Here is a 17,233-nt window from a genome sequence, read left to right on the forward strand (position 1 = left end):
ACTGGATACAAAATTTGCTTGATGGTTGTAAACAGAGGGTGGTGGGAGACATGTTGTTTTTCTGACTGGAGACATGTGAGCAGCGGTGGAGTGGGCCCACTGTTGTTTGTCATTTGGATAAATGGTTTGGATGGAAATATTGGTTTCCTGGGAAGTAATTGTTTTGTGTGACACTGAAATTGGTGGTAAAGTGGACAGTGGAGAAGGTTATCTATGATACAACAGGATGAACAGTACTGCTGGGATAGTGGGCTGAAGAATAGCAGATGGAGTTTAATTAGATAAATGTGAGGTGTTCCATTTTGGTGAAACAAACCAGGGTGGGTCTTGTACAGTTAATGTTCGGGCCCTGGGTCGTGTTTTCAGTCAGAGATCCAGTGACCCAGGTACACAGTTCTTTGAATGTGGTGTCACAGATGGACAGGCTGGTGAAGCAGGCGTTTGGGATGGTTACCTTCATTGGGGAGAGCATTAAGAGTAAGAGTCGGGATGTCATGTTGTGGCTGTAAAAGACATTGGTGGGGCCACCATTAAAACATTGTTGATCAGTAGGAAGAACTCATCTAGTTCACTAACCTCCTTTAGGGAAGGACATCAAATATTCTAACCTGGTCTGGCCGACATGTGACTCCAGACCCACAGCAATATGGCTGACTCTGAGCTACCATTTCAGTAATTAGCAGAGGGGTCAAAGAACGTTGTTCCAGGCAGTGACACCCACATCCCATGAATGAATATATAAAAATACCTATGTCCCTCCCTACCTCTGCAAACCCCTCCAGCTGCAGCAATCCGCCCTGGCTTTGTAACACCCTGACCACTGTCTGTAACACTCTCACCACCTCCAGCTCCTTCACCTCTCCCTGTTCATGTCGTGTCAATAAACCCTGACCCTGGTTCCCCTTCCCACAGCCCTCCTCCTGCGAGCAGACCCATTGCAATCCATTAACATTTACTCCTAAATCAGTTCAGGATTTTAAGTACTTTTTAGTGATCTTCTCAGCCTCATAATCTAGTATGATTCCTTTTGTCCTGAGTGAGGTATCAGTGGGAATTCCTTGCTGAGATTTTTACTGTTTCAATCGAATGTCCTTTTTTTGAGTATTTTACATTGTCCTTTCAAATGTTTTCCACTGTTCATTTACAGACACATGTTTCAGTCTGTTTAGCCTGTTTATCTTGGTCAGTTCTCCTCTCAAACTCATGTCATTGGCTATTTTTGTTTCTAGCTGTAGCTTGTCCTTTCTGTGATTCACTTTAAAACTTTACATTTATTTAAACTGCACTTTATCACAATTTCCCGAAGGATCTCTCCAGGTGACATTACTCATTCACTTAGTTTCATTACACTGTCGCTCTGCGATAGTTATATCCCTTAACAGTTGCACAATGTGTTTTTCAAAGAAACACTGAAAAAAAAATTAACCGAACTCCCCTTCCAGTATCTATGTTGACCATGTGATTGTCCCAGATTATACAAATATTGACGTTTTCCAAAATTATCACAATGCATTTGTTAAAAAATTCCAATGAGTTCCTGTTTAATGCAGTGATGAGCAATGAAATGCTGTTCGGTGGCTAAAACTGTTCTGCTGATTGTATCCTTGGCAAGTAGTAGCCAGAATTTACATTCAGACTGACTCTACTTCATGATCTGGGGCCAAATGCTTTCTCTGTAATGCCTTTGGTATCCATTATTGTTAGCGTTGCACATTTTGCCTGAGTTTGCACAAGATTACGAACCACTGAATATTTTTGTTCACCCTGTATCCATGTCTCCCTGGTGTCTAAATCTCTTATATCTCTGTGTCACAAATCCATCGACCTTATTGCAGCAACGTTGTCCGCTCAAACAAAACATAATATACTCTCTTTCACAATTTTCTGTCACAAATCTATTTGCTGATGTACAATCTTAGTTAAACTCTGTCCCATCCTGTTCCTTTCTGCTTGTCTTCAGCTACGTTCCCATGCTGTTCCATTGCTTCACCTTTTCCCTTTGGATTGGGAAAGCTCCTTTCACCTGCATCCTCTCTGTCAGTTTAAAGCCCTGTCCATAAACCTACCGACATGAATAACCAGTACACTGGTCCCAGCACAGTTCCAGGGGGACCATCCTCATAGATTTTTTTTAAAAATCAGGTATGGGATGTGTGAGTCTCTGTCTGACCAGCCTTTCTTGCCCAGCCTTAGCTGCCCTTGAACTGAGTAACTTGCTCGGCCATTTCAGAGGGTCATTGAGAGGTAAACCCTTTGCTGTGGGGATGTTGTGCAGACCACGTGAGGATGGGCAGATGTCCTTCTCTAAAGGACAAGTGTTTGGATTTGTTGTGCATCAGTAATGGTTTCATACTTATTTGTGGATTGTTAATTACTATTTTTAAAATTATTGATTTCAAATGTCTCCTTTTCAGATGGTGGGATTCAATCCTGCCTCCCCTGAACATTAGCTGAGGTTTTGGATACATTCTCTCGCAATAATACCACTAGGCCATTACTTCACCTGCTCACTGGGTGCTCATCCCTGAGCACTGATACCAGGGCATCATGAAGCGAAACCCATTCTTCCGACACAATTGTGTGATCCTGACATCTTCCAGCAATCTGGGACTATTACTTAATATCGCTCCATTTTCCAGATCTCTGTGGAACTCAGTGCCATTCTCCATGTGTAACCCTCACTGCATCTGTTTAATTTCCCATTCTGTCTATTTCTCTGTCTCCTGTAGGTACTCAGGAAAGTCCTGACTCAATAGCCTTCCCAGCTGCTGGGTGGATCGTCCATCACCTCATTGAAAGCAGTTGGCCTGCCAGAGAGAGACAAAGGGAAAGGAGATCTGGAGCCTTCAATAAATCCAGTAGTGAGGTAAGGTCACCCACAGTGCACAGAGCAAAGGACAATGAGAGGGCTCTGTGAACACAACATGACATAGATACAGTGCTAGAGGGGAGCACAGTACACACACACCCCAGGCTCAATCACCACCCCAATGTAAGTTCTGTTATATTAAAACTCACTACTCTGCAACAGTGTGTCTCTGGCATGTCTTGTGGTCCAGTGTCTTCAATAATTTTTAATTCCTATAACAGATCCTATCACTGTAACCTCCTCCCTTCCCGATAGTCCCTCCACATATTTGAAATGTACTGCATTCCAGATTACCATCCCTATCCCTGTAACTTAGTTCAGTGTCTACAACATGCCTTATCTCGGTAGTCTACTCCTCCACTAAGGTAAAAACAAGGACTGCAGATGCTGGAAACCAGAGTCTAGATTAGAGTGGTGCTGGAAAAGCACGGCAGGTCAGGCAGCATTCGAGGAGCAGGAAATCGACTTTTCAGGCAAAAGCCCTTCATCAGGAACATAGGCCGAGAACCTGAAGAGTAGGGAGATAAATGAGAGGGGGTGGGGATGGGGAGAAAGTAGCATAGAGTACAATAGGTGAATGGGGTGGGGAAGAAGGTGATAGGTCAGAGTGGAGGATGGGGGAAGGTAGCAAAGAGTACAATGGGTGGATGGGGGTGGGGATGGGGTGATAGGTCAGAGAGGAGGGTGGAGTGGATAGGTGGGAAGGGAGATAGGTCATTAGGACAGGTCATGAGGGCGGGGCTGAGCTGGAAGGCTGGAGGTGGGGTGAGATGGGGGAAGGGGAAATGAGGAAACTGGTGAAGTCCACATTGATGCCCTGGGGTTGAAGTGTTCCGAGGCGGAAGGTGAGGCGTTCTTCCTCCAGGCGTCGGGTGGTGAGGAAGTGGTGGTGGAGGAAGCCCAGGACCTGCATGTCCTCGACAGAGTGGGAGGGGGAGTTGAAATGTTGGGTCACAGTGCGGTGGGGTTGATTGGTGCGGGTGTACCAGAGATGTTCCCTAATGTGCTCTGCTAGGAGGTGTCCAGTCTCCCCAATGTAGAGGAGACCGCATCGGGAGCAACGGATACAATAAAGGATATTGGTGGATGTGCAGGTAAAACTTTGGATGTGGAAGACTCCTTTGGGGCCTTGGATGGTGGTGAGGGGAGAGGTGTGGGTGCAGGGTTTGCAATTCCTGCAGTGGCAGGAGAAGGTGCCAGGAAGGGAGGGTGGGATTTTCGGGGACGTGGAACTGACCAGGTAGTCACGGATGGAATGGTCTTTGCGGAAAGTGGAGAGGGGTGGGGAAGGAAATATATCACTGGTGGTGGGGTCCGTTTTGAGGTGGAGGAAATGGTGGTGGATAATTTGGTTGATACGAAGGTTGGTAGGGTGGAAGGTGAGCACCAGGGGCGTTCTGTCCTTGTTACGGTTGGAGGGGTGGGATCTGAGGGCAGAGGTGCGGGATGTGGACGAGATGCGTTTGAGGGCATATTTTACCACGTGGGAAGGGAAATTCCGATCTCGAAAGAAGGAGGCTATCTAATGTGTTCTGTGGTGGAACTGGCCCACCTGGGAGCAGGTACGGCGGAGGTCGAGGAATTGGGAATAGAGCTTGGGAATTTTGCAGGCGGTAGGGTGGGAAGATGTGTAATCGAGGTAGTTGTGGGAGTCGGTAGGTTTGTAAAAAATGTCGGTGTCAAGTCGGTTGTCATTAATGGGGATTGAGAGGTCCAGGAAGGGGAGGGAGGTATCAGAGATGGTCCAGGTAAATTTAAGGTCAGGGTGGAATGTGTTGGTGAAGTTGATGAATTGCTCAAACTCCTCGAGGGAGCACGAGGTGGTGCCAATGCAGTCATCAATGTTGCAGAGGAAGACGTGGGGAGTGGTGCCATTGTAACTACGGAAGATGGACTGTTCTACGTTGCCAACAAAGAGACGGGCATAGCTGGGGCCCATACGGGTGCCCATGGCTAGCCCTTTGGTCTGGAGGAAGTGACAGGATTTGAAGGAAAAATTTTCAAGGGTGAGGACAAGTTCAGCCAAACAAATGAGAGTATCGGTGGAAGGGTACTGTTGTGGACGTCGGGAGAGGAAGAAACGGAGGGCTTGGAGGTCCTGGTCATGGTGAATGGAGGTGTAGAGGAATTGGATATCCATTGTGAAGATGAGGCATTGGGGGCCAGGGAAACAGAAGTCTTGGAGGAGGTGGAGGGCGTGAGTGGTGTCTCGAATGAATGTGGGTAATTCCTGGACTGGGGGACAGGACAATGTTGAGGTAGGTAGACATGAGTTCAGTGGGGTAGGAGCATGCTGAGACAATGGTTCGGTCAGAGTGGTCAGGCTTGTGGATCTTGGGAAGGAGGTAGAACCGGGCAGTGGGGGATCCCGGACAATGAGGGTGGAAGCTGTTGGTGGGAGATCTCCTCCTGAGGTGATGAGGTTCTGTATCCTCTGGGAGATGACGGTTTGGTGATGGGAGGTGGGTCATGGTAGAGGGGGTGGTAGGAGGAGGTGTCTTTGAGTTGGCATCATGGCTTCAGCGGTGTAGAGGTCAGTGCACCAGACTACCACTGCACTCCCTTTATCTGTTGGTTTGATGGTGAGGTCGGTATTGGAGCAGAGGAAGTGGAGGGCTGTACGTTGTGAGGGTGAGAGGTTGGAGTGGGGGAGGGGGGAGATAGGTTGGGGCGGTTAATGTCTCGGTGGAAGTTGGAAATGAAGAGATCAAAGGCAGGTAATAGGCCAGCGCGGGGTGTCCAGGTGGATGGAGTTTATTGGAGGGTGGCAAAGGGGCCCTCAGAAAATAGGCGGGAGTCTTCATTGTAAAAGTAAGCTCTGAGCCGGAGGTGGTGGAAGAAGTGTTCGATGTCACGGCGTGTATTAAATTCATTGATGTGTGGACAGAGGGGGATAAAGGTGAGGCCTTTGCTGAGGACTGATCGTTCGTCCTCAGTGAGGGGGAGGTCAGAGGGAATGGTGAAAACTCGGCAGGCCTGGGAGCTGGGACCAAGCGTTGGTGTGGAGCTGGGGGAGGTGACGGAGCCTGTAACTGGAGTGGGTGTGGTGTTAGGGGGAATGGGGATGGAGTCATGAGCAGGGGTGGGGTTCCCCTCAGGGTTCTGGGGGTAGCAATGGTGACGGTGGGACCTGGGGGGGGTGTCAGCAGAATGCAGATGAGTGGCGTTGGTGGGGGTGGAAGTGGTGACAAACACGGCAGTGGGGCGGGGGGGGGCGTGGAAGTCGCTGAGTGTGTGACATCAGCGATGATGTGAGGGGCGGAAGTGATGTCACTTGTGGTATATGAGGAATTGTGAGGGGCGGAAATGGCATTTACTTTATTTTAACCAATGATTTCCTGTCACAAATCTGTTTGACAATGTTGTATGTTAATTAAACTCAGTCCCTTACTGTTTCTTTCTTTTGGTCTTCATTCACATCTCCATGGTGTTCCAATATTTCAACCTTTCTCTTTGGACTTGGGAATTTCCATTCACGTCAGACCTGTCCCCCTTCACATCTGTGTCCATTTATAGCACACTGCATAATGTGGTACCAGAGGAGCCTATCCCAATAAAATAGCTCCGTCCTCCCTGAGTATTGGTAGCAGTGCTCACTGGTCAGAACCACTTCTGATGATACCATTGTGTGATCCTGATCCATTCCTGCACTCTGCTGATATCACTGTCTCTCTCCATGTGCTATCCCTCACTGTGTGGGTCTAATTGCTACCTCTGTCAGTGTCTCTCACTCGTGCCGCTGCTCCAGATCCTGAGCTAACAGAATTCTCCACTCCAGAGGGAAGCAACTGCACAGGCCATGGATGGAGACTGGGAATTTCCAGATCTCTGTGGGACTCAGTGCCATTCTCCATGTGTAACCTTCATTGCATTAGTCTAATTTCCCATTGTGTCTACTTCTCTGTCTCCTGTAGGTATTCCTGATGTCCCTGACTCAGCAGAATTCCCAATTCCTGTCTCGTCCATCACCACATTGAAGACAGTTGGTCAGCCAGAGAGAGATGGAGAGTGAGTTCTGGAGCCTTCAATAAATCCTGCAGCCGGTAAGATCACTCTCAGTAAACAGCTCAGGGAGGAGTTAGTGGGCTTTAATTCAGACCCTGAGGGCATGATGTAGGAACAATGCTGGGCAAGGAACATGAGAAAGTTCTCAGGCTTCATTATCGCCATCTTGTCTGTAAATTCATCTGTTCCACAGAACCCTCCCTATGTCTGTCAGTTTCTCCATTGTCTGTTTCATCGATACCATTTTCCCTATCTCTATCAGCCCCTACAATTCTGCCTATCCCTGTACGCTCCTCATATCAGTAAAACTCTCCAAGTTTCTGCCTTTGCCTTTAATCCCGGGTTCTGTCACATCTCTCCTTAACTGAAGAAAAACAACTCTTCAGTTCCTTAAGCCATCCCTGTCAGTGTAGTCCTTTCCAGACCTGAAAAACCTCCCTGTCTTTGTGACTTTTTTGAACTCCTACTACCTTCATGATCTCTGTAACCTTCCCGTCACGACAACAAAAAAGCTCTGTACCTTAGTAACCTCCTCCAGCTGTGAGACTCCTCCTTGTCTCTGGGCACACAGCAGAGTGACCCTGCTTCTCTCATAAATTAGTTTCTCCATTTCTAATGATGACTATGAACTCTTCCTGTCTCTAAAACACACTCAGTCTCTGTAAACTCTGCTGGTCCCGATTGATGGAATTTCCTTCGGTAACTCCAAACCTTTATACCTTTAATCTCCTCCAGATGCGACCACACAGTTTATTTCTATAACCTCTATGAGTGATAGAGTCATAGAGATGTACAGCACAGAAACAGACCCTTCGGTCCAACCCGTCCATGCCGACCAGATATCCCAACCCAATCAAGACCCACCTGCCAGCACCCGGCCCATCTCCCTCCAAACCCTTCCCATTCATATACCCATCCAAATGCCTCTTAAATGTTGCAATTGTACCATCCTCCACCACATCCTCTGGCAGCTCGTTCCATACACGTACCACCCTCTGCGTGAAAAAGTTGCCCCTTAGGTCTCTTTTATATCTTTCCCCTCTCACCCTAAACCTATGCCCTCGAGTTCTGGATTCCCTGACCCCAGGGAAAAGACTTTGTCTATTTTATCCTATCCTATCCATACCCCTCATAATTTTGTAAACCTCTGTAAGGTCACCCCTCAGTCTCCGAAGCTCCAGGGAAAACAGCCCCAGCCTGTTCAGCCTCTTCCTGTAGCTCAAATCCTCCGATCCTGGCAACGTCCTTGTAAATCTTTTCTGAACCCTTTCAAGTTTCACAACAGTTCTTCCGATAGGAAGGAGACCGGAATTGCATAAAATATTCCAACAGTGGCCAAACCAATGTCCTGTACAGCCGCAACATGACCTCCCATCTCCTGTACTGAATACTCTGACCAATAAAGGAAAGCATAACAAATGCCACCTTCAATATCCTATCTACCTGTGACCGTACTTTCAAGGAGCGATGAACTTGCACTCCAAGGTCTCTTTGGTCAGCAACACTCCCTAGGACTTTACCATTACGTGTATAAGTCCTGCTAAGATTTGCTTTCCCAAAATGCAGCTCATCGCATTTATCTGAATTAAACTCCATCTGCCAGTTAGCCCATTGCCCCGTCTGGTCCAGATCCTGTTGTAACCGTCTTCACTCTCCACTACACCTCCAATTTTGGTGTCATCTGTAAACTTACTAACTGTACCTCTTATGCTCGCATCCAAATCATTTATGTCAATGACAAAAAGTAGAGGGCCCAGCACTGATCCTTGTGGCACTGCACTGGTCACAGGCCTCCAGTCTGAAAAACAACTCTCCACCACCACTCTGTCTTTTACCTTTGAGCCAGTTCTGTATCCAAATGGCTAGTTCTCACTGTATTCCATGAGTTCTAACCTTGCTAATCAGTCTCCCATGGGGGACCTTGTCGAATGCCTCACTGAAGTCCATATAGATCACATCTATCACTCTGCTCTCCTCAATATTCTTTGTTACTGTTTCAAAAAACTCAATCAAGTTTGTGAGACATGTTTTCCCACGCACAAAGCCATGTCGACTATTCCTAATCAGTCCTTGCCTTTCCAAATACATGTGCATCTTGTCCCTCAGGATTCCCTCCAACAACTTGCCCACCACTGTGTTCAGGCTCATCGATCTATAGTTCCCTGGCTTGTCTTTACCACCCTTCTTAAACAGTGGCACCACGTTTGCCAAACTCCAGACTTCCGGCATCTCACCTGTGACTATCAATGATACAAATATCTCAGCAAGAGGCCCAGCAATCACTTCTCTTGCTTCCCACAGGGTTCTAGGGTACACCTGATCAGTTCCTGGGGATTTATTCACCTTTAATCCTTTCAAGACATCCAGCACTTCCTCCTCTGTAATCTGGACGTTTTGCAAGATGTCACCATCTATTTCCCTCCAGTCTATATCTTCCATATCCTTTTCCACAGTAAATATCGATGCAAAATATTCATTTAATATCTCCCCCATTTTCTGTGGCACCACACAAAGGCTGCCTTACTGATCTTAGAGCGGCCCTATTTTCTCCCTAGTTACCCTTTTTCCTTAATATATTTGTAAAAACCCTTTGCATTCTCCTTAATTCTATTTTTCAGACCTATCTCATGTCCGTGTTTTGCCCTCCTGATTTCCCTCTTAAGTATATTCCTACTTCCTTTATACTCTTCTAAGGATTCACTCGATCTATCCTGTCTATACCTGACATGTGCTTTCTTCTTTTTCTGAACCAAAAACTCAATTTCTTTAGTCATCCAGAATTCCCAATACTTACCAGCCTTCCCTTTCACCCTGACAGGAATATACTTTCCCTGGACTCTTGTTACCTCATTTCTGAAGGCTCCCCATTTTCCAGCTGTCCCTTTAGCTGCGAACATCTGCCTCCAATCAGCTTTCAAAAGTTCTTGCCTAATATCGTCAAAATTGGCCTTTCTCCAATTTAGAACATCAACTTTTAGATCTGGTCTATCCTTTTCCATCACTATTTTAAAACAAATAGAATTATGGTCACTGGCCCCAAAGTGCTCCCCCACTGACACCTCACTCACCTGCTGTGCTATACTTCCCAAGAGTAGGTCAAGGTTTGCACCTTCTCTAGTAGGTACATCCACATACTGAATCAGAAAATTGTCTTGTACACACTTAAGAAATTCCTCTCCATCTAAACCTTTAACACTATGGCAGTCCCAGTCAATGTTTGGAAAGTTAAAATCCCCTTCTATACCTACCCTATTATTCTGACAGATAGCTGAGATCTCCTTACAAGTTTGTTTCTCAATTTCCCTCTGACTATTTGGGGGTCTATAATACAATCCCAATAAGATGATCATCACTTTCTTATCTCTCCGTTCCACCCAAATAACTTCCCTGGATGTATTTCTGGGAATATTATCCCTCAGCACAGCTGTAATGCTATCCCTTATCAAAAATGCCACTCCCTCTCCTCTCTTGCCTCCCTTTCTATCCTTCCTGTAGCATTTGTATCCTGGAACATTAAGCTGCCAGTCCTGCCTATCCCTGAGCCATGTTTCCGTAATTGCTAGGAGATCCCAGTCCCATGTTCCTAACCATGCCCTGAGTTCATCTGCCTTCCCTGTTAGGCCCCTTGCATTGAAATAAATGCAGTTTAATTTATTAGTCCTACCTTGTCCCTGCCTGCCCTGACTGTTTGACTCACTTCTGTTCTCAGCTGTACCCGTCTCAGATCGATCTCCCAAAATCCTCCCTGTGATTGTTATCACGTCCCATCCCTGCATTCCTCCAAATCTACGTAGAGTTGTCCCATTCCTAAAACCCACCCTGTGTCTGTCACCTGCCCCAGCTTCCACAACCAACCCTATCTCTGAAAGACACCCTCCCACCCCCTGTCCCAGTTACTACAGCCCGCTGTATCACTAAATGCCAGTAGTCACTATAATATCAGAGTAAGGTGTGAAAGCAGGAATACTGTACTGGGTTAGATGATCACTCGTGATCATATTGAATGGTGGGACCACCTCTGTAGTCAAATGGCTGATACCTGCTCTTCTTTCCTGTGCTTCTCTATAAACTTACTACCTATGTAACCTCCTTCAGTCCCCACAGCCCTCCCTCTCTCCATAAACTCCTTCAGTCCCCATGACTCTTCCTATCCATGTAACCTGAATCATTCCCCACAAACCTCCCTAACTCCATAACCTCCAAAAGGCCCCACGACCCTCCCTATCTCCATAATCACATCCTGACCCAACGACCCTCCCGTTCAGAGTAACCTCCTTCAGTCCCCATGATACTCCTGATCTGTGCAACCTCCTTCAGGCCCAACAGCCCTGCAGATCTCTTTGGCCCCTTTCAGGCCCCACAACACTCCCTATCTCCATAATGTTCTTCAGTCACCACTGCACTCTCTGTGTCCATAATCTCATACAGTCCCCACATCACTCCCTGTCTCCATAATGTCCTTCAGTCCCCACGACCCTCCCTATTTCCAAAACCCCTATTACCTGTTGAACCTGTAAGCTCCATTTTTCAGATTGATAAACACGAACTCACATAACCCTTTCTGCTGCCAGTCTGAAACCAAACCGTGTTAACCTGATAATAGGTCGGGAGCTGAAATATGTTTGAAAGGATATGTCAATGAACAATAACTGGACCCTTAGAAACGCTTTTAATAAAAAGAGAATGTGTTTTTGAGCCTGTTGGATTTTATTTTTATTGGCGTGAATATAAATAGCAGAGTAAATACGGGTGTAAGAACAGCTGTACCGAGGATACGGTTTATTTGAATTTTCAGAAACCTTTACACAAGTTTCAATAAAGGCTAAAGAGTAACTTGGTAGAGAATAGGGCACCTTAACTTTCAGGAGGTGGGTGAGATATTAGACAAAATAATGTTGTCAGAATTTACTGTGGAGAAAGACATGGAAGCTCGGGAAGTTGGGGAAATAAATAGCGATGTCTTGGAAAGAATCCTCACCAGAGAAGAAAAAGTGCTGGAATCTTAAAATAAATAAAGGTAGATAAATCCTCAGTCACTTATTAGGTCGATCCTAGAATATTGTGGGAATCTGGGGAAGTGACCCTAACATATATTTATTTTATCAATAAACACAATGAGTTACCGGAGGATTGGAGGGTGGCTAATGCTGTTCCATCACTTAAGGTCTGCAGGGAGCAGCCAGGAAATCACAGACCAGTGAGCCAGTGCTGGGTAAGTTGTTGGAGGAGATCCTGAGAGAAAGGAACTACATATATTTGGAAAGGCAAGGGCTGATTAGAGATAGTCAGCATGGCTTTGTGAGTGGGAAACCGTGTTTCACAAACCGGATTGACTCTTCGAGGAGTTGACCAAGAGATAGATGAAGGCAGAGCAGTCAGCGTTGTCTACATGAACTTCAGCAAAGCATTTGACAAGGTTCCAAGGGATGTAGAACATCTAGTCAAGAGGAAGAAGGAAGCTAACTTAAGTTTGAGGAACCAAGGATCAGAAGCTCTAGAGAGTTACATGGGGCAGCACGGTGGCTCAGTGGTTAGCACTGCTGCCTCACAGCACTAGGGACGCGATTTCAATTCCAGCCCCAGGCGACTGTCTGTGTGGAGTTTGCACATTCTCTCCATGTCTGCGTGGGTTTCCGACAGCTGCGCCGCTTTCCACCCACAGCCCAAAGATGTGCAGGTTAGGTGAATCAGCCATGCGTTGTTCAAGAAAGGGAATAGAGATAATCCTGGGAATCACAGACCTGTCAGTCTTCTGTCTGTGATGTGCAGATTATTGGAGGGGACTCTGAGATACATGATTTATGATTCCTTGGAAAACCATAGTTTGATTAGAGAAAGTCATCATGACTTTGTAAGGGACAGGTCATGCCTCACAAATCTTATTGAATCCTTTGAGAATGTGACAAAACACATTTACGGCTCATTGAGAAAGTACAGAGCATGGGATACAGGGAAACCTGCCTGTCTGGATACAGAATTCCTGGCCCACAGAAGACAGAGGGTGATGACAGATGGAAATCATTCAGCCTGGAGATCAGTGACCAGTGGTTTTCTGCAGGGAGAGGTCAAAAAATCTCTGCTCTTTGTGATTTTATAAATGACTTGGATGTGTGAGTGGAACAGTGGGTAAGTAGGTTTGCTAATGACACGAAGGTTGGTGGAGTGGTGAATAGTGTGGATGTCTGCTGGAGGTTGCAATGGGACATTGAAAAGATGTAGAGCTGGGCTGAGAAGTGGCAGATAAAGTCAAATCTGGAAAAGTTTGAAGTGCTGCATTTTGGATGGTGAGACTTGAATGCAGAATACAGGGGTAAGGCAGAATACTGAATAGTGTGGAGGAACAGATGGATCTTGGATTTCATGACCAGAGATCCATCAAATCTGCCACCAAGCTGTGAGAGTGTTGTTAAGAAGGAATATGTTGTATTGGCTTTCATTAGCTGGGGGATTGAGTTTTAAAGCCATAAGGTTATGCTGCAGCTCGATACAGTCCTCTTTAGATCCCAATGAGAATATTGTGTTCAGTTTTGATCCCTTCATTACAGGAAGGATGTGGAAGCTTTAGAGAGGGTAAAGAGGAGATTTACCAGGATGCTACCTGGACTGGAGAGCATGTCTTATGAAGAAAGGTTGAGGGAGCTAAGGCTATTCTCATTGGAGTGAAGAAGAGTGTGGTGTGATTTGGTAGAGGTGAACAAGATGGTGTGAGGCAAAGATAGAGTGAACAGTGAGAGACCTCTTTATCCCATGGCATACATGGTACAAGGGGGCATAATTGTAAGGTGATTGGAGGATGGGTAAGGGGAGATTTCAGATGTAGGTTCTTTACACAGAGAATGGTGGGTGGGTGGAACGGGACATTTTAACGGACTCTTGGATAGGCACATGGATGACAGCAAAATGAAGGGTATGTAAGATAGTTTGATCTTACAGTCAAAGATGGGCATGGCATCATGGCCGACGGGTCTTGTTCTGTACTGTTCTGTGTTCTGCGTGTCGTATGGTAAACTGGGTAATAAGCTCAGATCAGTGTAAAAGGATATGGCATTCAGGAGGAGCTAGTCAACTGGACAGAAAATTGGGCTTGATGGTAGGAGACAGAGGGTGATGGGAGACATGTTGTTTTTTTGACTGGAGACATGTGACCAGCGGTGAAGTGGGCCCACTGTTGTTTGTCATTTGGATAAATGGTTTGGATGGGAATATTGTTAAGTAAGTTAAGTAAAGTTTTTGGTGAAATGGTGGTAAACTGGACAGTGATGAATGTTATCTGTGATACAGCAGGATGGACAGTACTGCTGGGATAGTACTGATCTGAAGAACAGCAGATGGAGTTTAATTCAATAAATGTGAAGTGTGTCATTTTGGTGAAACAAACCAGAGTGTTACTTGTACAGTTAATGTTAGAGCCCTGGGTCGTGTTGTCAATCAGTGACCCAGGTACACAGTTCTTTAAAAGTGGTGTCACAGAGAGACAGGCTGGTGAAGAAGGTGTTTGGGATGGTTTCCTTCACTGGGCAGAGCAGTAACAGTAGGAGTTGGGACGTCATGTTGTATCTGTACAAGACATTGGTCAGGTCACCATAAAAGCATTGTTGATCAGTGGGAAGAACTCATCTGGTTCACTGACCTCCTTTTGTGTAGAACATCTGACATTCTAACTTGGCCTGGCTAACATGTGACTCCAGACCCATTGCAATATGGCTGACTCTGAGCTGTCCTCTGTGTAATTAACAGTGACACCCACATCCCATGAATGAATAAATAAAAATAAGTATGTCCCTCCCTACCTCTGCAAACACATCCAGCTGCAACAATTCAGACTGGCTTTGTAACACTGTTCAGGTCCTGACCACTCTCTGTAACACTCTCACTATCTCCAGCACCTTCACCTCTCCCTGTTCCTTTTGTGACATCAAACCCTTACACTGATTCCTCTTCCCACTGCCCAACTCCTGCGAGCAGACCCTTTGCAATCCCTTTAACACTTACTCCTAAAACATTCTCTCACTTCAGGATTTTAAGTACTTTTTGGTGATCTTCAAAGCCTCATAATCTAATGATCCATTTTGTCCTAAATGAGGGGCTGGTGGGAATTTCTTGCTGAGATTTTGTCTGTTTCAGTGGAATGTTCTTTTGTTGAGTGACTTACACTGTTCCTTCAAACTGTTCATTTACAGGCACATATTTCACTCTGTTTCGCCTCATTGCCATGGTCAGTTCTCATCTCAAACCCATGTAATTGGCTGTTTTTGTTTTTAGTTGTAGTTTATCCTTTCTGTGATTCACTTTAAAACTTTATATTTCTTTAAACTGCACTTTATCACAATTTCCCAGAGGATCTCTCCAGGTGACATTACTCATTCACGAAGTTTCATCACACAACGGTCGCTCTGAGGTAGTTATGTCCCTAGCCAGTTGCACAATTTGTTATTCAAAAAAAACACCGAAATTTTTTTTTCCTGAACTCCTCTTCTAATATCACTGTTGCCAGTGTGACTGTCCCAGATTATGTGAATATTGAAGTTTCCCAAAATTATCACAATGTGTTTGTTAAAAAATTCCAATGAGTTCCTGTTTAATGCAGTGATGAACAATGGAATGCTGTTTGGTGGCCAAAACTGTTCTGCTGCTTGTGTCCTTGACAAGTAGTAGCCAGAATGTACATTCAGACTGACTCTACTTCATGATCTGAGACCAAATGATTTCTCTGTAATGCCTTTGTTATCCATTATTATTAGCGTTGCCCACGTTGCCTGAGTTTGCACAAGGTGGTGAACCATTGAATATTTATGCCCACCTTTTGTTCGCCCTGTAACCATATCCCTCTGGTGTCTAAACCTCTTTTATCTCTGTGTCACAAATCAATCTACCTTATTGAAGAGACATTATCCATTCCAAAATAACATAATTTACTCTTTTCAACAATTTCCTATCACAGACCTATTCCCTGATGTAGTTAAACTCTGTCCCATCCTGTTCCTTTCTGCTTGTCTTCAGTCACATTCCCATGCTGCTCCCATACTTCACCTTTTCTCTTTGCATTTGGAAAGCTCATTTCATCTGAACCCTGTCCCAGCATCCTCTGTGTCAGTTTAAAGCCCTATCCCATAAACCTACCGACATAATTGGCCAGGACCCTGGTCCCAGTACAGTTCCAGTGGGACCATCCTAATGGATTATTTATTAAATCGGGTATAGGATGTGGGTATCTCTGGCTGACCAGCCTTTCTTGCCCAGCCCTAGCTGCCTTAAAGCTAAGTAACTTGCTCGGCCATTTCAGAGGGTAATTGAGAGGCAAACACTTTGCTGTGGGTCTGTCGTGTAGACCACGTGATGATGAGCAGATGTCCTTCTCGAAAGGAGAAGTATTTTGTATTTTTGTACATCAGCAATGGTTTCATATTTATTTATGGATTGTTAATTACTATTTTTGAAATTATTAATTTCAAACTCCACCATTTCTGATGGTGGGATTCAAACCCTCTTCCCCTGAACATTAGCTGTGGTTTTGGATACGTGCTGTAGTAATACCACTCAGCCATCACCTCACCTCCTCAATGGTTGCCCATCCCTGAACCCTGACACCAGGGCATCATGAAGCTAAACCCGTTCTTCCGACATAATTGTTTGATCTTGATAACTTGCTGCACTCTGGTGATATCACTCAGTCTCTCTCCATGTGGTATCCCTCACTGTGTGGGTCTAATTGCTGCCTCTGTCAGCGCCTCCCGCTCTTCCAGTTACTCCAGATCCTGAGCCAACAGAATTCTCCACTCCAGAGAAATGCAACAGCACAACCCAGGGATGGAGTGGGATTTTCCAGATATCTGTGGGGTTCATTTCCATTCTCCATGTGTAACCCCACTGCATCAGTCTAATTTTCTATTCTGTCTATTTCCTTGTCTCCTGTAGGTATTTAGGAAGTTCCTGACTCAATAGACCTCCCAATTGCTGGGGGTCTCGTCCATCACCTCACTGAAGATGGTTGGTCAGCCAGAGAGACAAAGGGCAGGGAGATATGGAGCCTTCAATAAATCCTGCAGTGAGGTAAGATCACTCATAGTGCTTAGAGCAGGGAGCAATGAGAGGGCTCCAAACGTCGCTAATAGGACATGACATAGATACAGTGCTGGATGGGGAGCACAGTACAGATACAGACACACCCCAGACTCAACCACCACCTCTACTTTAATTTCCGTTGCACTGAGAGAGCATGGGAAGTTCATAGTTATCAGTACAGGCCTGTGCTGTCTTAGTGAGCATCAGGACAACAGAGGGGCAAGCAGGCCTACGACGAGAGGTTGGGAATGCTGCCTGGGATCTTTCTGTTCTGTGTTCTCCCTCCATCACTGTGCT

The 17,233-nt window shown here is 45.7% G+C and overlaps 1 long non-coding RNA gene across 1 annotated transcript; it reads left to right on the forward strand.

Moving 5' to 3' along the window:
* Positions 1-2,740: 2,740 nt before the first annotated feature.
* Positions 2,741-16,902, forward strand: LOC140458622 (uncharacterized). The gene is made up of 3 exons (XR_011953622.1): positions 2,741-2,866; positions 6,784-6,912; positions 16,790-16,902. It is a non-coding gene; the product is annotated as an uncharacterized lncRNA (long non-coding RNA).
* Positions 16,903-17,233: the final 331 nt, after the last annotated feature.

Source organism: Chiloscyllium punctatum, chromosome 33 (genome assembly GCF_047496795.1).
Source record: "Chiloscyllium punctatum isolate Juve2018m chromosome 33, sChiPun1.3, whole genome shotgun sequence".
Lineage (NCBI taxonomy): Eukaryota > Metazoa > Chordata > Chondrichthyes > Orectolobiformes > Hemiscylliidae > Chiloscyllium > Chiloscyllium punctatum.